The sequence below is a fragment of the Sardina pilchardus genome, chromosome 19 (genome assembly GCF_963854185.1).
Source record: "Sardina pilchardus chromosome 19, fSarPil1.1, whole genome shotgun sequence".
In the NCBI taxonomy this organism is placed as follows: Eukaryota; Metazoa; Chordata; class Actinopteri; order Clupeiformes; family Clupeidae; genus Sardina; species Sardina pilchardus.
In genome coordinates, this window is record NC_085012.1 from 27,211,578 (window position 1) to 27,217,946 (window position 6,369).

Below are 6,369 nucleotides of genomic sequence, written 5' to 3' on the forward strand. Positions count from 1 at the left end.
CTCAGCCCCCCCTGTTAGACTCGCAGACCTCTTTCCGTTAGATGTTCCCATTCTTCCCGATGGGCAAAAGCAGACTGGAATCAATGATCTGAATGTATAAAAATGTCATTTCAACCATGTGTTTTACCATCTTAAAATGTCAGTGTTGCTGATAACAAGAGATGCTTTACTCAAAGCTATCATTCTAGGTTTACTAATACACTAAAGGTAAAGTGTTTACTGGCATTATTCTTTGTTTTGATGGTCATGTCTCTAATTCCCTTTTGAGAATTCCTGACAACTGAAAATAAGCAACAAAGGAAGAAAATATAAGAATTCTATTAAGGCTTCCGCAAGAGAAACAAAATCTCCACAGACTTCCAGCAGTCTGTTTGAGCTTTCCCTCTGCGCAGCCATCCAACTATAGCAAAAGAATGAAAGAGGCATTTGTAAGTCAGCCAGTTGGCCTCAGTATTGACTTATCTGATGAAACCAACTGCAATACTAAGGCCCACAGTGGTCTTTTGATTGTGCTCTTACAGCCCTCATTTCAAACTCATCCTCATATGACAGAAATAGATTTGGTGGGGTGGTAGAGTACATGCAAGTGTAGTCTTGTGTAGTGTAGTGTAGAAATGTTGGATTTTGAAGTTTGGACTGAATGGGTTGCTTATCACACTGTTTATCACACAAGCCCTTAATGGACAACAGTCATGTGTAAAGTCCTTATGCGAGACAGCCATACAGTGGAGCAGAGACTGTACTCTCAGCTGTAAGCCTCTCGCTCTGACTCTCTCTGCAGGAGTACGGGCCTATGAGGTCACATGCAACAGCCTCCCAGAACAGATGATGGTGTCAGTGCGAGTGGAAATACTTTAATTATGCTGAATTGCTTGTTTGGACTTAGTCAGGGTCTGCCACATTTGTTCCCAGATGTTGCGTCATGAGCTTCCGATTTCTGTGTTTGACAATCTACTGATGGATGTGTCTCTTTAACATTTCTTTTCTTTGTGCGTATTCTTTTTTTCCTTTCTATTCCTCTATCTGTCCCCAGTCTTTCACTCGTTCATCCATCCATTTTGTCTTGCTATTACATGGTTTCTTTCTTTCTTGCTGGCTCCTTTCTTCACTGTTTAAGTGTGTTTTGTAGCTCCCGAGAATACAAATCATACCTCATAGATAACATCTTCTGTGAAATCCCCCTCACTGGCTTTGAGTTGCCATGGCGACGAGATGATGGACAGTGGGGGAGGGAGAGTGATGAAGGGGCCTCTTCTCTGGGAAGTCAGATGTCAGGAAAAGTAGCTCAGTACGCTCGGCCCAGAGCCCCCCACGATGCCACCGGCCTCCCTGGCTTCCTGTGTGGCGTGTGTCTCGCTGTGCGCCGCGCGCTCGGATTCCTGTGCCGTGCTGTCATTCAGGACGCGATCGAGAGCGACGGCGGGAAATCAAACAAGTCCTCTAGTTACCCTGCCAGGCTGCTACTACTGCACCGCACCGCACAGGCGAAGCCACAAAACTTAGCTGCAAACTTCCATAATAAACTAATCACATTGTATCAACACGCGCGGAGTGTATTCTTACCGCGCGGCCAAAGACCTGTTTCCACGGAAAAACCGCATGTTTCACCGTGGCGGTTCCGTTCCAGCGGTCCCGACGGCCGACCTGGAGAGGGAGAGAGGGGATCGAGCCGTACTGCCGTTCTGGTGATTGGCACATGGATAGACAGATTCATTATTTTGCATAAACAATGGCACCATGTGTTTTAATTACTGGGTTTATTTTGTCTCACTATGCCAATCCATCACCGCGTCCTGTGCCAGGGAATTCAGCCTTAACCACACAAGAGCCGCCAGTCCGACCCAAGATAAGGCTGTGCAGGGAGGGGCATGCCTACCCAGCGGGTGTGTGTGTGTGTGTGTGTGTAGAAGGTCTCTTCATGTTAAGACTCTATTTTAAACTCCCTCAACAGCATGTCAGTCATTGCCTTGTCAACAGCATTGGATCCAAGTGTAACACTGTTGCACCCTGAACAATTAAATCAGGCACTTGTGTTGAACTGGCCAACAAAATCCTCTCCCTCCGATTAGACTGGGTGAGCTGTTTTCTTCTTCAATCTGTATTTTATATATTTTATGTACAGTATACGTGGTTAAAGTTAGTTTAAAGTCTGGTGTGAATAATCCAAACTATCCTAAATATTATTCAATTTAATTCACAGTAAATGTGTCTATTAGGGTTTAATAGGGTAGATTTTCTAATTTGGAATGTATATGGGATCAGTTAATATATCTCTTTGATGACTGAAACATCAATGTAAGATACAGACAGAGTTGTGACAGTTTATATCAGTTAATATAGTCTAGATTATATAAATATGGATTTAGATGTGAAAACATTTGAATAAACTCCTGTTAGTGGGCGAAATTAATGCTACATTAATGCTCGTTAACCATAACATCATTATAATGAATGATGTATTCATTAGTATAATGCTAACAGAGAGAGCAGCTGTTGGTTCAAGCCAGTAGCAACACGTCTTCTGTTCACACAAATGATTAAAGCTTCGGGCAATTTAGAACCAAAATCGATCGGTTGGAAAATTCACTTCATTACAGTGAAGGCTACCACAAACATTTTTTTTTAAAGGACAGTGTTCCAATCTTCAAAATGAATAAATAACACAGATTTATAATTAGTAAATGCTAACGTGTCATAGTGAATACTCCGCTATAATGACCAGTGCTCCTGCCAACCACTACTTGTCCTGAGAAAAGATTACCCTTATTACAGCCAATTATGAATGAAGTAAAACATCTGAAATTAGCTTCATTACTCAGAAACATCCAGAGCGTATGGTGCTGTTCATGGGCTTGTCTAAGCCAGATGTTGACTTGTTTGTTAGAACCAGTATGTGTCTTTGTCTACCCATTGTAATTGTCTCACCTCTCTCTCTCTCTCTCTCTCGTTCTCTCGCTCGCTCTCTGGACATGCTGTTCAGTCCAAACCTCTCCTCTGTTTCCCGTAAGCAGCTTGGCCGCGTCATCCCCCAACAAGAGGCAGCTCTGTGTGAAGCACCCTGTGGACGCTCTAAAAGCCCCTCTGGTCTCGGCGTAAATGTTAGCTGCAGCAAACAACGTGCACTTGAATGGGAGATCGGCGGTTGCGAAGGCTGCCCAGGCCTCACCGAACAGACGCCGCAGTGACGCACTGAGGTCAGATCTGCTCATCTGGGGTTAGCCACCTGTGTCCTGTGCAGCGTGCCAGCTGTCAAGCGCAGTTGTCATCTTACATTGTGACTGAGGAACGTGTCGGAGAATAGAGGAATGGCTGATTGATTGACGGGCCCTTTAACAACAGCCAATCCTGAGTTGGTGTGGACCCAGAGGCAGCACATTGTGAGAGGACGCCAGCGTGGGCCTGGAGACTGTGCACCAGGGCCATGTTCAGAAGCAAAATATTTTGCTCTGTTTTGCTACTATTTCCGGTCTGAACACCAAGTTTGGTCGCAAGAGTGTGCAATGATATGCAACAGGTTTCTTAGGTGGTTGTCTCTGGGTTTTGGTGGGTGAGTCAGAGCCAGAGGTTGCTCAGAATACATTTCAAAAAAGAAAACTGACAATGACCTTCTCAGAGTGCTTGGGTGAGCAAGCATACAGAGTATTCAACGCACCACTGTTTGTGTTAAATCATATACTTTGCAACCCGGCTCCCACCCCCTCATTCCCAGCAGGCCTGCTCCTAACCCCATACCGGGCTCATGTCAATGTTTAAATCTTCACATCCAGACAGTGTCGCAGACGGCAGCAGCTAAGATTCAGGTAAGGTCACGGGGGTCAGCCACCAGACAGGAGTCATCCTCGTCACTGCGGCGACGTGAAACGTGAGTGAGGATATAACTCCCAGCCGTCCAGCCCTGCTCCAACCCCCAAGCAGTCTGGCTCCAAACATCCTCCAGTGGAGACTTATCTTCATGTAGATGGATATCTTCATCTGATCATGCCAGACAGTTAGTGTTTCTTTACCCCAACCCCTCTCTACACACACACACACACACACACACACACACTTTCACTTACCCACATATGTAAGCTGTCCTTTACTGCCTGTTTTTTTCTCCAAAAAGAAGATAAGCTGATAAACAGATTTAGCATGGAACACATAGACCCAATACTAGGCATCCCTTTATATACAGTATAAAAATGATTTTTCTGATAGGTTTTACAATTTTCTGACGTGTAAATGTCCATATTATGTTACCGTAGTACTGTGCACAAATGAGAGATGAAAGAACATGGTGTTTGTTTCAGACAAAAGAAAATTTCTTCAGCTATGAAGTTAATATAGGGTCAGGCTATGCACGAAAAAACATTTTTTTTCTTCTTTGTTCTTTATGCAGTGGTGGTGAAGGAGCTGGGCTAGCGTATAGTAGGCTGAAAAGTTGTGGGTTCAATTCCCGGTTTCCACTGTTGTGCCCTTGAGCAAGCCTCTTAAGCCCAAGTTGCTCCAGGGACAAAGGCCCTTGAAATATACTTGACATATGTGAGTTGCTTTGGATAGAGGCATCTGCTAAAGGAATAAATGCAAATGTTTATGATGACTAAAGCACGATTTGATTTTGATTCATTAGTCTATTGGGCACTGTGGTTAATGCACGGATGAGTTTGTTTTTTTAAATTGGCATGAAATTCTGTCAAGTGTTTATACACAATACTGTTAACATACAGGACGTTTTCATAATGTTTCTTTCATGCAATCCATTCCCTCTGCCCCTTAAACCGAAAGTACTCTAACATCAAAGTGTAACGTCCCCTGTCTCATCATAGATCTGGCAGAGGTCACTGTTGGTCACACTTTGCTTACCTGCCATCTGCCTTTGTCTTGAATACTCAGTGCTAATGACATTTTGGTTAATGTCACCTACATACAACTTTGTCCTCAAAACAGTGAAGTGGTGGTGAAGAGGACTCAACTCAGCATTGAAAGTGCAGTGCTGTTAGGAATAAAAGATGATGCATCACATGCCATTTTTGCATGCGTGGGATGTGAAAAAATTAGGGCCTGTTTTTGTCCCAGAGATTGGAAAATGAATGGTGCCAGATTCTAATGGAATCTTTATGGGCGACATCTCCAGTCACCCTGAGAGAAGGCAAAGCCATTTGTTTCTTTTTATGTCTGCAGCAACAAGGAACTCAGGAACTGTCAGAACTTGAAGGGTTAAAGCAGGTGATATTACAACAACACGGTTTTGAACTCCCTGATGACTTCATTGTTGGCCTTTGTGGGAGCACAGTTAAAATCCAAACGGGCCTGGCCAGGTGAAGACCACTCCTCCACAGGGACTTTGAGTTTGGGTAAGTAATCTTTGATTCTGGGTCGGGTCAGGAATAACATTTTGGACCTGATGTCTCCTTTTAGAGGTTCGTTTGTTTGAATGGAAAGAAGCAGCTTGGTTGGTGCCAGACAATCTGGAGAGACATATATTACTGTCCGTGTATGATTCCCAGGCAAATCTCCGAGTTTTTATTGTCTTTTTACTGCTTTGGCCCAGCGACATAGAGCGAGAGAAAGAAAGAGAGAGAGAAAGAGTGAAAGAGAGTAAAAAGAGAGAGAGAAACAGTCTGAGCAGTATGTGTGATGTGATAAGCATGTGTATCAAGATAAATTCAAAGTTAACTCAATTAAGCAAGCCAATCGATCATTCCCTGGAAACATACAGTGGAACGTCTGGACAGCGTGCACTGTATATCATCTTTAAACAGAAACTGACGGGGGAAAAGAACAATAGCCGTGATGGTGAATAGGTAGAACACATCAAATAAATGTTGCCTTTGTTGTCCAGTGGCTACAGAACGTACACATTTATTTCATATAAAAAGCGTTGTATAACAAAAGGTCACCGAGTGTGACCTTCAGTGCCTTGACATTTCTGAATGCATTAAATTGTGCGATAAGAAACTTTGTATGATCCAAACCACCGCCGTTGCTTTACCTTGGATCAGTTCAATGCTCAGTAGTTAATGTAGGGTCCTGTCATAAATTTCTAGCTCGGCAGAGAGGGAGCGGTTCGAGCCGAGAGAACTGTAAAGCGAGCTCATTTAACTGGTTACCCTCGGAGCATAAATTCAGATGTGGCTGCTTTATCAAAATATAAACACATAAAGGCACATTAGAGCCAGAGTAAATCAGGAGGTGGAGGCAGAACTCGGATTGTGTGTGTGTGTGTGTGTGTGTGTGTGTGTGTGTGTGTGTGTGTGTGTGTGTGTGTGTGTGTGTGTGTGTGTGTGTGTGTGTGTGTGTGTGTGTGTGTGTGTGTGTGTGTGTGTGTGTGTGTGTGTGTGTGTGTGTGTGTGTGTTTTGGGGGCGGGTGGTTGTGGGGATAGGCCTGTC